Source organism: Polypterus senegalus, chromosome 8 (genome assembly GCF_016835505.1).
Source record: "Polypterus senegalus isolate Bchr_013 chromosome 8, ASM1683550v1, whole genome shotgun sequence".
Lineage (NCBI taxonomy): Eukaryota > Metazoa > Chordata > Cladistia > Polypteriformes > Polypteridae > Polypterus > Polypterus senegalus.
Window position 1 is genome coordinate 45,435,178 of NC_053161.1, and position 20,221 is coordinate 45,455,398.

A 20,221-nucleotide genomic window follows, 5' to 3' on the forward strand; every position below is an offset into this window, starting at 1 on the left:
TGTATCCATAGAAATGCTCCACAATATCTGAAGGAACTCCTTATACTACAATCCACTGCAAGAAACCTCCATTTTGCAAATACCTACTGCCTTAAACCCCATGAACCCCCAGTGACCAAACTTCGTACAATGGGTGACCTAGCCTTTGAGAGCCACCAGAGAGCATAAGAACACAGCAAAGTGTGGGCTGTTTTAAAAAACAGCTGAAGACTTTTCCATTTAAGAAAGCTTATTAACAAGAATGCTAATGTTATTGTTGTTTGATGTCTGTTTTTTCTTGCCTTGCCTTTGTTTAAACTTTTTATGTGCCCTATAAATAAAATGCGTTATTATTATTATTATTATTATTAATAGGTCACCATAAACACCAATGGCATGCTGGTTGTTGTGCTAATTGACATTGTTTTCAATGCAGGACATCTATGATTACATTAGATCATGATGGAAAGGAAAAAGAAGAAGAAAAAGAATTATTGTAGTTACTCCTCAGCCCAGTTATTACTGCCATATCTATAACCTGTGGACAGAAAACTTGTAAAAATTGCACTGTAACATAGAACTTGTGCTATGTTGTAATGCCAGATTACCCTCAGAATATACAGTTGGGGAGAGTAAATTTCCAGACATTCCCGACTGAAGCATTCAAACAAGGGCATCACATTCAAGACACCTGTCTGAATCGGATTTAGTCCCACAAGCAGTAGGAAAGGGGTGTAAATTTATTTAGAGTTGGGCAATATGGACTTAAATTGTTAACTTGATTATCCAACCATCCATCCATTACCCATCCCGCTATGTCCTAACTGCAGGGTCACTGGGGTCTGCTGGAGCCAATCCCAGCCAACACAGGGCGCAAGGCAGGAAACAAACCCCAGGCAGGGTGCACACACGCACACACACTAGGGATAATTCAGAATTGCCAATGCACCTAAACTGCATGTCTTTGGGCTGTGGGAGGAAACCCACACAGACACGAGGAGAATATGCAAACTCCACACAGGAAGAACCCGGGAAGTGAACCCAGGACTCCTAACTGCGAGGCCGCAGTGCTACCCACTGCGCCACCATACCATCCTAACTTGATTATTTTGACCCATAATATGATATTCAATACATCTCAATGTATTCTTAAAACACCTTAAAGATTGAAGATCGGAACGATATAGTCATTTATATATGTGTTTTCTATAGAGTGTCCAAAACCTGATATATTTTATCATTATAATAATCTAAAATATAAGAAGGAAATTGTTTTTCTTATTTAAAATTAACAATTTCATGAATAGCTGTGCCTCAAAGAAATCTCTCAAATAATAGGACTTGCCAACCCTTATATATTATATCTCCTGTGCTTTTGTTTGACATTCTGTTGTATTCAACTTGAATGTTTTGCTGGCATCTATTTCTGGCAGTCATGGCTCTCTCTCGCTCTTTCATTTTGACCATTTTATTATAAGAAAAGACAAAGCTCTTGATTCACTAGCATTCTAAATAAACATCATACTGTAATATATACTGTATACATATGTGTATTACATATATTGTTTTCAGGCAAGATGTAAACATCTTGCCTGAAGAAGGGGCCTGAGTTGCCTCGAAAGCTTGCATATTGTAATCTTTTTAGTTAGCCAATAAAAGGTGTCATTTTGCTTGGCGTTTCTCTACATTCATAATGGCTAACACGGTACAACAACCTAGTACTACATATATTGTTTTGTAATTTACATCATTTGCAATCAAACCATTTTTGAAACTTGTTTAGCATGGTGTGAAATTATAATGTTGTTTTTTTTATGATTTTTTCATGATGAAAGTAGCTATTCTATTAATTTATTGAGTGAATTAATTTATGTGTGCCTCACAATTTTATTTAGTCACATATAACCACGAAACTTTTGGTTAAAGAAAGACGTATTTTTTACTTTTTAGTGCATTTATAGCTAAAGTAAATAAAGTCGTTTTACTTAAAAATGTTTTTTTATATATATCACTTTTTATTATTTACTTTTTGAGTATTTTGCAAATGATTTTTCTTTAATCATTTTTCATGAACGGGAAGCTTCTTTAAAAGTATTACATAATACATCTTCTTTGTAGAATTATTTGAATACTAAAAAGAATTATATTTTGGTCTCTATTTTTCTGTTCAGGCTCTTATGGGATTAGCGCTTGGTCACTGCGAAAACAAATATAGATGACAAAACAGCAAGCTTACGGCAATACTTCACTGTGATCATCAAGGCTACTTGTTCACAAGAGTAAACAAGTAAAGTCGGCACGCATTTTTACCCACTCCACTCACAGGAACAGGTAAATGGGGGCAATCCGATGCATCTCTCATTTGTATGCTCCTATATATCACTATATTCTCTCTTCGTCATTGTTGTGCGTGTGTTAATTGGAATTGCATAGCCATTAATTAGTGCAAATTTGTTACGTAATTGCATCGGTTTTGATTGATTATTGTATTGTCAACGATACTGAACACATATGCAAAATTTGAAGAAATTTGCATTGCCAAAAGTGGGTTTAAAATCAGTTGCAAGATTTGACCCATACAAGCAGACAGACAGAGGAGTCAAGTTAAATAAAATCGTTTAAAAATAAACAGGTAGGTTGTAGGCTACAAGGTAAAACATAAACATGTTCAGGGAATGCCCTGGAAGTAATTAAACCTAGGAAAAGAATTAGTAGGGGAGCAATGGGGATAATGGGTAATCTAACAAGTATCCCCCTATTCAGTAGAAAGCAGAAAAGAGTCTCTCTACAGCATTTGTAAGACACTTACTTCTGCAGAAATAAGACTGGCTACCTGAGTGTTACATGTTTCATTAAATGTTAACTGGGCCTCAGAGCTACATGGACACCTGGGTAGGTTAGAGCTAATTATAGGAGGATATCCCTATGAGTTCCACAGACCATTCCCAAGCCAAGAAATGACTGCAGACAGAAACCTCCATCCATGAGCTTTGCTACTGCAACTGCATTTAGAAGTTAGGACAAGGGTTTAGCTGGCAGCTGGAGGAGAGGCACATAACATAAAACAGAGATCTTTATTATAAAGGTCAAGTAGACAAACTACTAATTTAATAGACACGGGTGAAAGCCTGTCCCATAGAGAAAGTATAAATTGTTGACTGTCTATTTTTGTATTTGGTGCTTCAACTTACTTCACCCCTAGTTTTTGCTTTTATTATTTTTTTTGTAATACTTTCCCCTCATTGGTGTCATTCTTGGTTTAGGCAAAATAGTAGAATTATACCTAGAATTCACAACCATTAATCATGAGGCTATTAAATTAACTTACCACTATTAGCACTCTTTATGACATTAAGAATGTGGTGGAGCTTATCAGTGCTCTAATTGGGTAAAATATGTATGTAAACTGTTATATTACAGTTCTACAAGTTTAGAACATTGTTTGCTATAAAAAGGTACTACATAAAATTAAATTGTTTTGTTTCATGTGTTTACTCTGCATTGCTTATGTAATGCAGTAACTAACTGTCTAAAACCTGTCTGATTTCTTTAACAAAGTTCATCTTCCAAGGTAAGTAAGCTACTTCATATTTTTCTTATTTCTTATTGTAAATTTACATTGATAGGGATTATGATCATTATATTTGGAGCATGCTAATATAGGCATTTCATTTTTTTTGCTGTTGAATGTTTAGTGCCATTTTATCACATATCTTGGTAAAGGCCTGAAATTTTGACTTAATTAGAGGTCTAACAGTGGAATTATGAGAAAATTAACCTTAATAACATTAGCTCTCCTTTTTTATATGACCCATTATAAAAGAAAACCAGTTTTCAAATGTTTAGCTACACTCCAGCTAGAAGGTTTCCTTTTATCAGGTAATGAAGAGCAAAAGAACAGCTGGAATACTGAAAAGAGAGTGGAGGCAATAAAAACAAATCTTATTTAACTCTCCATCCTGACATCCAAGAGATCAGTTGTGAATGCAATACAATACAATTTATTTTTGTATAGCCCAAAATCATACAAGGAGTGCCGCAATGGGCTTTAACAGGCCCTGCCTCTTGACAGCCCCCCAGCCTTGACTCTCTAAGAAGACAAGAAAAAGCTCCCAGTAGGGGTGGAAGAAACCTTGGGAAAGGCAGTTCAAAGAGAGACCCCTTTCCAGGTAGGTTGGGCGTGCAGTGGGTGTCAAAAAGAAGGGGGTCGATACAATACAATACAATACACCGAAAAGAACAAATCCTCAATACAGTATACAAATAACATTTTTTAATTTTAAGTACATAGCAGAATTTAACAGTAGATGATATCACATAATATGATTTGGATTCGTTTAGAGTCCTGGAGACCTTATCGATCAAGCTGCCTCCCCCATTTGGCCATTCCACGGCTGAAACAGTGCTGGGCCAGCCAATCCGATGAAAGGACCCCTCTTTCCCACGATTCCTGCGATCCTCCATCTGGGATGACTTTACCTTAGGCAGGTAAAACAACTTGGCAGGTGGGCCGTGGCACCAAGTGCCACATTTGAATACCGAGAATCTGTTTCGAGAATACTTGGCAGCATATTTCAATACAATCCTAACAAAAAATTTTAATTATCTAACACAAAATATTAACTTCATTTTTATTTCATGTACAGTATTGTCTTATGGCACTATGCAATGAGTATAGATGAAAGAAAATAAAAAAATTCAAGGTGTAGCTATTTGGAAACAACCACACAGAAGCTATCTAAAGTTTGTATCATCTAAAGGTATTTGTCAACAACAGACTCATATAAATACCCCACCTACTCATTATTCAATGTACTCTTCATCCAACCAACCATCCATTTCCTACCCAAAAATTTATGCAAGGTAGGAAGTTGCCATAATCACCAGACATTCTCATCCTCAAAAATGTATTGAATTTATAATGATTAGTTCACCTAAAAATATGGTATATTCATAAAAAGTATAACACTTATGTAATGTAATAATGTTATTTTTAAAAAGGTAAAAAGCAAAATAATAGATACTGCAGTATAAGTACCAAAAACATTTGTATACTTACACTAATCCTGTTTTGGTTTGCTGCAACATTAAGAGCCACTGATGTTCCAAATGACAGGCCAAAAATACCAATTTGTTCACTTGAAACTTTGGGATGGCTTTTAAGGAAGTGAAGTGCTGCCTAGTTAAAGAAAACAAACCTATTCAGAAAAGAATATGAAATAAACAGCATGTTTTTACAAAACACATTTTATAGTTTTTCCAAAAGTATGAACATTTTAAAAATAACCAAGAGTTTTGAAGATACTATCCAAGTTTGTATCTGTTAGGTTATTATTAATAGTAAATTAGAGGAAAAATATACAGTAAATATGTAGATTAAGGATGATTTCAGTTTTAGATTTTACTTGGAAATACAATTGCTGACACTAACCAGGCAATAAATTGATAAACAGAACATTTATTCTTTATTTAAAATATGTTTGTGGTTATTTCAGGGGGAATGGTTGTTGGGGTCACCTGTTAACATTTTGCAGCTATTCATTTGAAATAAAACACATCAAAAATGCTATATATATATATATATATATATATATATATATATATATATATATATATATATATATATATATTTTATTTTTTTTTTTATTATTATTTTTTCTTACCTCAAAATATTTAAGGTCAATATTGTTCAAACTTGTTGATTGTTGATTATTTTTTTTGGGTATGTATTCCAAAGCAAGAGAACCATAACCGTGAGAGGCAAGCAATGCAGCACGATATTCCACTAGCCCGCCTCCTCCTCCCCATAAGTCTAAAATTCCAGGGACTGGTCCAGGACCTAGGAAAAGACATTTATTATATACATACATTTTTGTCTTCTTATGTTCTTGTATAGAGTCATTCAATTCTTTTATTTTATTTTACCTGGTGGAAGGAAAAGAGTTCCATGAATACCATTTTCTCTAACTTCTATTCTAGACACTCCTGGAGCAATGTACCAGCGTTCAATTACAGTAAGTGCTAAAGAACATGCGTCTTTAAAATCATCATTTATGTGCCCATTGTGCACTGAAATGTTTAATAGAAAGGGAATAAATATATTCTGTTTTCTTAATCTGAAACAAAAGAAAAATGATAAAATTGATTCTTAAATTGCAACACTTAGAAAGCAATCAGATTCTCAAATGTTTGCACACATCAACATTTTCACTACCATCTTTGCACTTATCAATAAAAAAATGGCTTGGGTGTATGGTGATAATTTAAATAAGCATAGCGGGTTGGATAATGGATGGATGATAATCCTGTAGAGGGCAGTAGAGGACACATTAGGGAAAACTATATGCCATTTACTGTATAGAAGAAGCATTACCAATGTTGCAGTTGCCACCAGTACCTGCTTAGAGAAGCATGTAGTTGCAATGTTTCTGTAATGGTTTAAAATTGTAATACAGTTTGCTTAAAGAACCTACAGTTTGTTTTTATTTAAGTAAACAAACAACACATGGTATCAGAGGTGGACCTGGAAAATGTTAGAGAAGGTTGATTTGACGAATGGTTTCAGAGTTCTTTTAAGATGTCATGGAGAGGAACGAACACTGAACTGAAGATGCCAACACAGAAGTAGGAGTAATAGTATCTGTAAGTCAACATGGAGTGTGTGAAGCCACCTGAACCTGTGATCTGGATGGGAAATGTGAATAGAAAATGGAGTGTTTTCAAACAAGATTTCATGCTGTACTTGAAAGTGGTTTTTCAGCAAACAAGAGGCACAGAAGATTGTGCTACTGCTAACAGTTGCCGGACTCCAAGCAATTCAGGTATTCAATACATATTTTTTTGGACAAGCAGATGATAAAGAAAAATTTGACAAAGTTATCAAGAAATTCAACAAACACTGTTCACCAAGAAAGAACAAAACATAGGAGAGGTATGTCTTGTACTCAACAGCAGGAAGAGACTTTCAATCATTACTTAACGGATCTTACATTAAAGGCTAGTTAGACTCCATGATAAGGGATCAAATAGTATATGGCATTCAAAATGGAAATTTGAAAGAAAGGATGCTGAGAGAGACTGACCTTAAAATGACGGGAGCAATTAATATATGTTGTGTAAATGAGATTGTGCAGCAGCACACAAGAACTTTCTGTAAAAATTTGAAAGCAGGTGGATTAACTGGAACAGCAGTAGCCACAGTTATTGAGAAGGGGAACTTGAAGAAAAGCAGTTCTAAAAAAAGTAAAGCAGAAACAAGAGGAAACAAATGTAATTGTAAAAGGTGTGGAAAGCAGCATGCTCCAAAACAGTGTCCTGCCTTTGGAAAGCATTGTGCAAAGTGTAAAAGACTGAACCATTTTGCAAAGCAATATTTTACTAAGCGTAAGCATGAAAAAAAGGAACACGTTCAGTTTGTGCAAAATGCTGATTCAGATGATGATCTCTTTGTGTTAAGAAGCAGGACAATAAAGAGTGTAATGTAAGTACAGTTGAAATTGATAAGTGGATAGTCACAGCTATAATAAATGGAACTGTAAGTAACCTTAAGTTTGACACTGGTACAAATGTTAAATTAATTAGTAAAAAAGGATATTGAAGCCTTGAAAGTTAAGCTGCATATTAAGATGGGAGCTGTTAGTCTTAAAGCATATAACAAGCAATCCATTGAAAATAAAGCACATGCGAACTCTAAGTGAAAGTGAAAGACAGAGTGCACTACCTGTAATTTATTGTAGTTCTCAGGGGACACGATTAACATTTGGGTGACAAAGCTTGTGAGGATCTGAACCTTGTTAAGAGAATGTATTGAATTGGCAGCCATAACACACAGCATAATAGTGTGGACAACATTGTTCAGCAATTTCAGGATGTTTTTAAACGGTTTAGTGTTCTTGATTTTACTTACCAGAAGCTGAAGGAAGATGCACATCCAGTGGTTCATGCACCAAGAATAGTTCCGACACCACTTAAAATCTGCTTAAAGCAGGAGCTAGACAGAATGACAGCACTAGGAGTTACACGGAAAGAAGAAGAGCCTACAGAGCGGGTGAACTCAATGGTGTGTGTCAAAAAAGCAAATGGAGATTTGCGTGTGTGTATGGATCCCAAAGACTTAACTGCAAACATAAAAAGAGGATATTACCGAATATCCACAAGAGAAGAAATAATAAATGAAATGGCAGGTGCAAAGTTTTTTTTTTTACAAACCCTGATGCATCTCATGGGTTTTGGCAGTTGAAATTGCATAAGGACAGTTGAAAGCTATGTACATTTAATACACCTTATGATCAGTACATGTTCTTAAAGTTGCCATTTGGTATTTCATCAGTCCCTAAGATATTTCATTGCACCACGGAGCACATTATTGAGGGCATTGATGGTGCACAGGTTTAAGCAGAGGATATTGTATTATGGGGGGTCAACACTGAAGCAGCACAATGAAAGGCTTATCAGAATACTGTAGATCATCCAAAGTTATGGACTGAAACTTAACAAGGTTAAATGCCAGTTTGGTGTTAAAGAAATTACATTTTTGGGTGACTAATTGTCACAAGATGCTGTGCTACCTGATAGTAGTAAAGTAACTGCGATTACTCAATATTCCCAGACCAATAGACAAAAAAGATGTTCTACGAGTACTGGGAATGGTTAACTTTATTGGTAAATTCATATCAAAATTGTCATGTGTGTGGTTTACCATCATTCCTAGTAGACATTGATCATAAACCTTTAATAGCCATTATAAAGAAAAACTTAAATGAAATGTCTCCAAGAATACAGAGACTAATGATGAAGCTTCAATACTATGATTTTGAGCTGATTTATACTCCAGGCAAGTATACTGTGTTAGCTGATGCTCTGTCACATGCATCAATACAGCAAAATGAGAGTTCTACAGAAACTGATGTTGAGGTTCATGTTAACATAATACTGAAAAATCTTCCAGTGTCAGACATTAAATCCAGTGCATTTGCGCATTTTTTCTTTTCCTTTTTGTTTTGTCCCAAAATTCTGAATGATTAGAGCTCGTCCTTCCACCACCCGACCACATAGTATAAAAATACACTGTGGTCACTTTGTCATTATTGGTATCTTTGCGTAACATTTGCCTGCCTCCTGAACCTGATTATGCACTTTTCAAAACAACTCAGTAATGCAGAAGTCTTTCAGGAAGGTTGTCAGAATTCAGAAACTTTGCAACTTTGAGGTGGATGTATTTCTTGTTCACCTTGAACAGGATTTAAGTCTAGAAAAACTAAAACTACACTACAAAATAATACGAAAAATGTTTGTGCTTCTAATATCCAATCTAAAGAACAATGTATAGTACATACATTTCAGTGATTATTCTCTTCAAATTTTTTAAACAGTAGATATCAAATTCAAGTGTTAAATGTGGATAAACAACAAAAATTATTTGACCATTTAGCTAAATATTTTATGATACTGATGTAATAAATCCTTCATGAGCAAACCATGCATGCTAATGTCTATTTGCTTGAAGCTGAAGTAAATCTTTGTGCAGTAAACATGTTCCCAGAGAATTACTGGCGCTCAGCTACAATCACTGGAAGATATTTTCACTACTCGCTGTAGCAGAAAAGCAAAGAACATTTGTAGAGATCCAACCCACCCCGACCACTGCATTTTTTTTAGTCCTTTGCTCTCTGGCAGGTGATTTAGAGCCCTGCATGCCTGCATTATCAGGCTGGTGGTGTAAGAGCATTTCTGTTTCTGTCCGTTCACAGTCCGTCTCGTTTTCACAATGCTGTCGTTTCCTCTCACGATCTCTTCTCAACCTTTCTCCAATCTCGCAGGTTGCTTTGTGGCAATCCAAAGAGTAAGGCAATATACATGGAGCAATGGTTATAAAAGGGGACACATAGGTATCCAGGCTCTTTAAAGCATAAATAGGGATCACTTCACTGACATGTAAGCAAGCCATGGTACAACTGTGAGAGCACTCGGCGGCTACAACGTAACAATAATAATTTCCGGAACGTGCGGTTACATTGTCATTCATTTTACCCACTGTCTTTCTTTCATTCATATGTTACGTAGGCATGTACCTTTTATCTTCAGCAATCTCATTCTCTAACCAGGCCTCAGGAGCTAATAACCAGCGCAACAGTGTCCACCACCCCTTTCGTTATTCCAGCACATTGTTGACATCCGTGAGTAACAACAACGTACTAAACTGGAATGTGGTCTACACATGCGTGGAAGTCGTGGACAAACAAAGATCAAGATCCAAATGAAGATTATATATAGAGATATTGGTGACCTGAATATTTTTCTAATTATTGTTCATTGAGAGCAAAACAAAAAACTGTCATACAGCAGAAGCACACTTTAAAGTGAAATGCAAACATGTTACTAGACATTTTATAATGAAATGTTTAAGAAATTACTATCAGCAAACTTATTAAACATTCACCTCAGACCAGGTCTGCTTCCAGGAATTGGTTTTAAACTCCAAATTAATCCATTTGGCTCTGTACCAGTATATGATCCTCCTAGGCACACATCTTCAGCAACTTTAAACAAAATAAAATGATGACCACATATTAAAAGTCCAGCATTCAAGGAAATAACTTTTATTTCAAGGCAAGAAAAGAAGGCTAACCTACCTAGTATGAGAGACTAAAAAACATAATCTTATCATGTAATACTCTATACCAAGTGTTTCCAAATTTTTTAAAAGTAGGGCCTCCTAAAACATTGTACCGTCTGGTCAGGGCACACCACTAATATAAACCCAATGCAGCAAATACAACATGATTTTGATTACTGCTAATAGTAGTCACAACCTGATTTTGTATAACGGTAGATATATTAATCAAAGTAAATGCTTAAATACAACAGACTACTGATACATGTGATATCTCCAGGCCTGGGGTTCTCAACCTTTTTTCTTGGCATACTCATTCCAGAAACTGAATGCTTGAAAATGCTACAATTTCTTCAGTCATAAATTATTAAGGTCTGCATTATTTTGGCACAAAAAACTAAAGGGGATGTTTCTTTAATCTTCCAATCCTAATATTGTATTGGGATTTCAATAAGTGACAAGTATTTTATGTGGGTGTGTGTCTTGATTTTTTTATTGCATTGTAGATTTTTTTAAATTATTTTTAATTTAAGAACAGTAGTGTGGTTTGATATGGAATAAAAGATTGAAAGCCAAAAATAATACCACACGTTTAATTTAGAAAAATGATATAATTACATATGAAATCCATTCAGAAGTATTCATAATTTACATACTAGGTCAAAAGAAGGTAAAAACAGCAAAATAACTCATTGGTTGAGTCTGCTTCTTGGCTACACAATTCTACTGCTGTTTCTCTCTGTTCATGTATTTATTTTTTTAAGTACAGATGAGGGATTCCTGGAGATCAACAACTCTGCCCAAAACAAAAACTTTCTACTACCCATTAATATTAGTAAACACTAATATTAAAATAAATGTGAGATCTGTTTATCATTAATAATTGTTAACATTCATCTTTGATCCTCATTGCATATTGTTTTTCAATAACCTGACAATTTGTACAACTGCTATGGTATACTAAAAACAATTACCAAAAGTAAAAATGTATTAGTGCTGGTGGACTGGACCTGAGAAAGTAAAAAGAAAGATAAAATGTGCAGACTTCTCACTTTGGAGTGAAGGGGGTGAAAAAGACAGCACTCACTTGTTAAGATGCTCTTTATTGAAAAAAAAATCTTTTGTTTCTGAAGCATCCTTGATAAAAGGCAGAGATTGACTAAACTACATGGGGATCACAGAGGTGCAGGGAGGCACTGAATTTGGATAGTGGACATGGAAGACTGGGTGAAACAGAAGGCAAATATTGCAACAGGAGAATTGGGAGATGGAGCAGAAGAGTGGAATTGCAGCAAAGCTGAAAACAATAACACAGACTCAGCCATTATAGTTTTTAAGGGCCACATTTTCTGCCCTTCCAAATAGGGCAAAGTTATACTTATTTATTAAAAAAATAACACCAATGTGAGATAATTTAAAGATAACCGTTAAAATTTGCCTTCATTTTTGTTTTAAGAACCGCCACTGCCCCAGTTTGAAAACCCCTGCTGTACACAATATACATGGGTACAATATTACTGATAGCAGACAGAAAACAGACAGATAAAGGCTATAAAAAATATCTTTTGGATCAGGCTTTTTTTAGTTACGTTAAGCTGGAGGATTTACCCAAATATAAGAAATGCTTTTAAAAGTCCCTATAAATAAATCATCTCATTAATCAAAAAAGTTAAAGGCAACAACTTTTTTGGGAGGGTTAAACATTTAGGAAAAAAGGCCACTGGTGTGAATGTCTCTGACCAAACAACCAGAAAGACTTCATGAGGTTGACCCAAGGGCCCCATGTCCTCTAATGGGCCCTGAGCTCACTGCCCAGCAGCATGCAGCTTGATTGGCATTCGCCAAAGAATACCAGAAATGGCAGATGCACCACTGGTGCCCTGTGCTTTTTACAGATGAGAGCAGGTTTACCCTGAGCACGTGACAGAAGTGAAAGGGTCTGGAAAAGCCATGGAGAACAGTATGCTGCCTGTAACATCATTCAGCATGAGCAGTTTGGTGGTGGGTTAATGATTGTCTGGGGAGGCATATCCATGGAGGGTCACACAGACCGCTACAGGCTTGACAAAGGCACCTTGGCTGCCATTAGGTATCAGGATGAAATCCTTGGACCCATTGTCAGACCCTATGCTGGTACAGTGGCTCCTGGTGCACGACAATTCCTGGCCTTATGTGGTGAGAGTATGCAGGCAGTTCCTGGAGGATGAAGAAATTGATACCATTGACTGGCCACCACACTTTCCTGACCTAAATCCAATAGAACACCTCTGGGACATTATGTTTTGGTCCATCCAATGCCACCAGGTTGCACCTCAGACTGTCCAGGAGCTCAGTGATGCCCTGGTCCAGATCTGGGAGGAGATCCCCCACAACACCATCTGTCATCTCATTAGAAGCATGCACCGATGTTGTCAGGCATGTATACAAGAACACAGGGGCCATACAAAGTGCTGCGTACAATTTTGAGTTGCTGCAATTAAATTTTGGCAAAATGGACTAGCCTGCCACATAATTTTTTCACTCTGATTTTTGGGGCGTCTTTGAATTCAGGGCTCTGTAAGTTGATCATTTTCATTTCCATCAAACGATGTGGCATCCTTTCGTTCCTAACACATTACCCAGTCTATATCAGTATAGATATCCAGGAGGATTTCTTTTTCCCATTGAGATCTGATGTGTTTTCAAAGTGTTCCTTTAATTTTTTTGAGCAGTTTATTTTAAGTATTCACAGAACTACACACTTTTTTATTCCTTAATCATGCCTGGATAAACAATTCATCAACTTTGCCCTTGTGCATGTTAACAAATCTAAAAAAATACTGTAAACCTGCATGTTCTGGAGAGGGTTAGGGAACCTGCATTTTAAATTACAGTATCAGGCACAAGGGAGGAATCCACCCACATGGTATACTAGTTCAGAAAGGCAATACTGACCTGCTTCAGACAAGTTTAGGAAACACAATTTTCATGTAAGGTACGAGCATACAATGCTAAACATTAAGTGGTTTTAATTTTTAAAATATCATGCAAATAATATAATGTAATTTGTTATCAAATACATCTTGCTCCCTTTTATTATTCTAAGCACACTGAGTGTGGATTTCTAATTTCTTTGCTTTTGCACAACAGGCAGAATTTTACAATAAAAATGTTCTGGGATTGTGGTTCTTTTTGTGAGTTTATTTAATTTTATTTTAAAACTAGGAGAAAGAATGTGCTATTTATCCTTAGAATTTTAAAAGAAATATTAATAGTAACGTGTTTAAACATCAGTAGAAATCATAGCAAACAAAATCAAAGATCAATTACTAAATGTAAATAAAAAGTACAATGTGCAACATTTGCTCTAAGCAATCCAATGGAACAGAATAGTTACCAGTTCATAATTAAATGCTTCATCTTGCTTAAAAATTCAAAGAAAAACTTAATTTTTAAAATACTTAATTATAACCATTTAAGTGATCGCAACAATGAACTCTTTGTAAAACAAAAGCCAATAGCATAAAAACAGGTTACTGCTTACAAAACATTTTATTAACCTGTAAAGAGAAATTAAGCTACCAATACCATTTATGAAGATATAAAAAAGGAAAATACAGAAAAAAGATATGATTGCTTCAAAAATTCAGATTCAGAGATTAATTTTATATGTATAATGATTATGCAGTTACTTCCAATTTATCTTCAGGAACCGGGCTTAGTGTATCAGATCTCTCACTGTATGTGTGGAGTTTGCATGGTCTTCGAGCATCTGTGTAGATTTTCTCTTACTACTCTGGCTAGTTCGTTCATATGACAAGTCAACTGGTGGTTCTAAATTGGCCCAGTATCACCTTCCAAGTCTATAAAGTGAGTGATGGTGTCTTCTAATGGAACAGCAACCCATCCAAGATTTGTTTCTGTCTAATACTCAATACAACCTACGAATGCCCTACATTCACATTGTACAGAAAAAAACATTTTACAAAATACAGTAGATGGGTAGACAGACTAAAGCAGCTTAACTAGGTTTTATTTTTTATTCTTTCAAATAGACACATCAAAATTCTATAATTTACTTGAAAAATAGGTCCATAAGTATCCTTACCTAACGCATAAATTAATCTAATGTTTGCAAAGAAATAAGAACTTGGCTACTACCATTTACCACTCCTTTGTCATCACTGATATAATGTCCATATGCATGCCAGAGGTCTTTATCTTCAGACTGAAGCAAACATCTCAAGGTAATTTTTTTGTTTGGTATCAGGTTTAAAACACGGATGTATATCTTTTCATCCACAAGTCCTCTCGTTGGTTGTGCAATAATTTTTGGTGATATTCTGGTCTCATTTTCTGACTGTAAATCTTCAAGGAAAAAAAAAGAAAAAAACAAACAAACAAATAATAATCATCGCAATATATAGGATTACCAAATGTGACCTTGAGAAAAATTATTGCTTCTGCATTAATTTTCTATTCACATAATCCATTTTAATACAGTATTAAAAATAAAAAAAAAAAAAATCAAAAACACAAATGAGATATGAAGTGAATTGGCCAGGGTCTTGAAGGTCACAGAGATATCTAGATAGAAATTACAAAAACAATGCAGAAATGTCTTTGCTCTGGAAGTGTTTAAAACTGGGCCACTGGGACAGAAGAAAGTGAAAGGCTTCTTTCAAGAAGTTAGACATCAGCAATTCAACAGACACCATTGGCACCTGACCCTTTACCAAAGAATGTGTGACTAGTTTTGACACACAAATGAACTTTTTGTTTGCTGTTTTGAAATATTTTTGACATTTCTTTCTTTAATTTTAATGATGGCAACATCACCTCTGCACCTTAGTTTCATTTTTATTGTAAGAGCTCTTTTTATAGCCACAGCATCTGCTATAATAATAAGCAAACTCCTTTTTTTGAACTAGGAGCAGCAGGAACTAACAGACAATCAGTACTTGGTAATGATCTCTCAGCAATTAAGTTTTCTATTGACCCATTAACCTTAATTGATTCAGGCACAGCAGAAAGCTTTATTAATAGAACCTATTAATTAGAAACTATGCAGCAGTTGGCAATTCCCAAGTAATCCTTGAAAGTAATATTATGTATTTCTTTGGTACAGAGTCCCATTGGGAAGAGGTTCATTAAATACATTAATTTACAAATTGAATGCCTACACTATGGAACATATTTTTTGTATTAAAACCACCAAAGACCAAAGTTATTACAGGGTTTCCATTGCTTAAGAAACCCTCCCAAATTATAAACCAGTTTTCTAAAGAGAAGTCATAACTAGATGTTATGCCTGCACACAGTACAATCTCAAATGTTGTTTTTTCCAATTTAAATGCACATAATAAAAAATAATCTTGCTGATGTTTTTAGTAAGCAAAGATCTCTAGTTTTGCTCCTACAATGAAGTAATTGGTGGGGTTGAATTACAATTGCATTCAAAAGGCTTTTTTTTAATCAAGGCATAATTAAATTGAGTTAAAAATATAAACATTACTAATGTTGCAAATGGTTATTACTGTAAAATTATACTGTAATGCCAATTAATAATTTGATATTCACATATGACTGAAAGGTACCATTTTCAGCAGCTATTACTTCAGTGTCCTAATGCTAAATTATAAGTTAATCATATTTATATGCTGATTGATTATTGCAGAAATATTGGCAATTGTGTTATTGTGTACAGCTAAACCATGTTGTTCTGTTCAATAAAACAAGTAAATATTCATTTCTTGGGTTACAAGTATTTGCATTATTAAAGTTCAATTCTGGGTTCAAAAATACTTACAAAGGAACAGTTTCCTCAAGAAAGATTGTTATTTTGCAAAGTTAAAGTTATTCCAATGATATAGATTTCCAAGAAACTGACTATTTCAAATGAAGTTGTCCACTACTGTCCCGAGAGAAGAGGGCAAACTTGATCTAACCAGGATAGACAAAGAAGTGAAAAGCCCTTTTTACTTTTCGTTTTTCATTTTTACTTGATGGAATTTGAGTTCTTCCAGCTCAATACTAGATGATTTTTTTTAAGCTTCCACATTAATAAATACTTTTTCATTATTAAAAGATAGGAAAAACATGACTGTTTTCTGGTGGCTTTCAATGAAGTAGGATGTCACAAGTTATGTGTAAGCTTGCAAAGTCTGTAGGTCCATGGATTCAGCTGAATTTCCCTACATCCCCACCTAACAGAACAGGCATTATATTTCCATTAATTTTATTAATGACATTCGATCCTCTGGTGGCTGTACAACAGTAACAGAATAATCTAAAGTGATTCATTTTACCATACAAAGTTCTCAAGCTGTCAAAAGGCTACATTAAAAAACTTTCTATTTCTCCATTTATGTTTCGGATGTCCCAGCTGGAAGGTGAAATAGACATTCCCCCACATATCCTACATTAATTTGGCATCCCTAGGAGGGCATGGCATGAGGCTTAATATCACTAGCACAAGCTGCAAGTGCACAGAATTGCACACACTACATTGTATAGGTTTAGAAAACAGTAGTATGTTGCTTTAGCACTGTTGTTAATTGCTTTTTTTGTAGTTTGCCAAAGCGAATGAAAATTAATTTTGTTGAAATGTTTGTTGCTAGACTTTCTTCACTGAAGAATACAGATTATTTTGAAACAGAACAGATTTAGATGCAACAAAAAAGCAAAACAGATGCTGGATCATGTTAAATCATTTAATGCAGTTGAACTGCTGTCTGCTCTTGAGCTACAATTCTCGAAACAATCCACACTCATGTTTGGTGACATTAGAAAAGCTAAAAACTAGAATCCTGGGTTCAAAATGCTAAAACAGAAAACGGAGATCTCACAAAAAAATCACAGAAGTAGCTTTGAAAAGCTCTAGAGGAGAAACGTGAATTAGAGCACGAATGATAAGACTCACTATGAGACTCACAATGCTACAAAAGCACAAAGAGAACCTAGAAACAGCAGCAACAATTTTGGAACAAGATCATGGAAAGCATGTGAAACCTTGGATGGAGTAAAAGCTGAACTGGTCACTAAAATAGATTAAAAGTTGTACCTTGAAAGTGACCTATGCCAAATTGTAGCTGGTAGGAAAGATGTTATCTAGAAAAAATCACTATTTTTGACCTCTGCATTTGGTTACCTGTATAAATGAGAAAGTCTAGGTGTCTGCAAGCTAACTATGATCCATGAGACTTTGGAAAGCCTCATGCAAATCTGCAAAAGATATTTAAATTTGAATCTGTGGGAGCCAAGAATACAGACATTGATCCAATAGCCTGCACTTTGATTCACATTGAGACATGCACTTACGGTAAGACAGGTAAAAGAAATGGCCTGAGGCATTGAATAAATTTGGTTAAATGAACACGAGTCTAATCCTCTGATTGCATCTCAGTGAAGGAGCAAATATCACAGTGATTGCAATGGGAAGAATGACAGGAAAGAACCAATTGAAAACACATATTAGCGGTAGGGGGAGAAGTCTAGACACAGAAGAGAAGTGATAAATACAGTGGAGGTTCAACAGGAAAACTGAGTTTTTTTGGAAAACAAGACTTGCAGTAAGCAGTAAACGGGTTTAGAAGTGCGTACGTGAAAACAGCTAAATCAAAGTTTTCTAGGGTTTTTTGATCACTTGGAAGGAAGCTTGTAGGCCTGAGCAATCTGGATGAATACCACACACCTACAGACTTATCTGCTTCTCCATACATATGCTTTTCTAATAATTGTTTATTTATAGACTCGCTGGATATTTTCCTAATCAAATTCCATTCTTTCTCAAAGTATTGTTCATTTTTGATTGTGTGTTTTATTTTTGTTTATGTATTGATGGGGGCATTTGTTATAATTTGTGATATGTTTTTTCATTCTTGCAGTTCAAATATATTGAGTCAACTTTTTTTGCTTACACTGTGTGTATGGTATGTCGGTACCACGTGAGGTCAGTAGGGAAGGAGTGTTGGTCACCCGTTATCTTCCATCCATCACTCCATCCCGTTATATCTGAGTGCATTGAGTGCACTATACTGTTTATTTGCTTGGAAGTCACTTTTATCCAAAGCAACTTACAAATGAGGTAAAAATATTTGAATAACATTAGCCTAAGGCATGTTTGTTCAACAAGTGTAATAGGACAGATAACAAAAAGTTGATTGCCATGTGAAAAACATCCATCCATCCATCCATTCTGTTATATCCTTACTACAGGGTCACGGGGGTCTGCTGGAGCCAATCCCAGCCAGCACAGGACGCAAGGCAGAAAACAAACCCCAGGCAGGGCACCAGCCCACTGCAGGGCAAACACACACACCAAGCACAATTTAGAATCGCCAATGCACCTAACCTGCATGTTTTTGGACTGCGGGAGGAAACCCACGCAGACACAGGGAGAATATGCACACTCCACGCAGGGAGGACCCGGGAAGCGAACCCAGGTCTCCTTACTGTGAGGCAGCAGCGCTACCACTGTGCCACTGTGCTACTCCCTGTTATCTTTATTATTATTATTTTTTTTTATATAAAACCTATCTCTCAGGAATTGGAACAGACATCAGTCATGGCATTACATCTTTTAAATTTGTGAACTGCAATCAAATAAATTATCCTATTGCATACAAGAGGTAAAGGACATTGTTGAAATAAGATCTCTAACCTAAAAAGCTTGGGTCAAGTAAACATTCTGCATATCAACATGTCCCACAGTCAAATGTGTTCACTATGCAGTTTGATGAGAAAGGAGCCCATGCGGTTAGAAGGCACAAAACCTCCATTGAATGGTAAACATAAAAGCCCAATGCAGAAACAACACTGGAAAAGTAATAGTAATAATAGGCCACCAGTAAGGGATCACATGTGGTCAAAGCAAGACAAACTATGCAGAGCTCTTTTGACGATTTAGGACAGAATGATACTATTCATGTTTTGCTATGGCTAGAACACAGGTTCTGGCTTAAAAGTCAGGGCCAAACACTATTAATGCCAGCTATAAAGTCTCAGTCTACAAAACACGATCAGATGATCAAAACCAGAACATACAACATCCAGTAATTTCTCTCGAAGGTGCAAGCTGGAAAGATCTGCTCACAGATTCCTCTAACAAATGCATCCTTACCTGCCCTCAGACCCCTTGTTGAGAATTTTGATTAAGGATAAATATGTTTCATTATTAGTTTTAGTGCTATGAAAAGCTTAGGCCGGAGGCAGCTTAAAAGGACACCATTTATTTGAACTTCTGTGAGTCAAGGATGTTGTGGTCTCTGAAGAAACTGAGCAGGCAAGCAAGTAGGCAGATTTTGTTTTGGGAACACAGGTGCTGGATCTTTCACTGACAGAAGATTAAACAAACTTTCGCAAGCATTCGGGACCTTGAATTGTGTGTGTACTAGGCAAGCTCTCAAGTTAGCACATAAACATGTAAGCACTTAAAATGGCATTCAAAATTATATATTGGGGCTCATCAATACCTTAGGCAATACAGATAAAGTAAAATGCATTATGATACCTAGTTAGTCTGAGCTATATAGGAGCTTAAGAGTTGATTATTGAAGGCTGGGGACTTTTCTTTTGCAGTGACTAGCAGCTCAGCCTTTGTGCTGACAAGTTAGACAGTGTGCTGCTTGTTATGTTTGCAATATGCACATT

At 35.6% G+C, this 20,221-nt stretch overlaps 1 pseudogene; it reads right to left on the reverse strand.

Moving 5' to 3' along the window:
• The window catches only part of LOC120533932, a 60,627-nt pseudogene that overhangs the window by 27,996 nt on the left and 12,410 nt on the right, over positions 1-20,221 (reverse strand).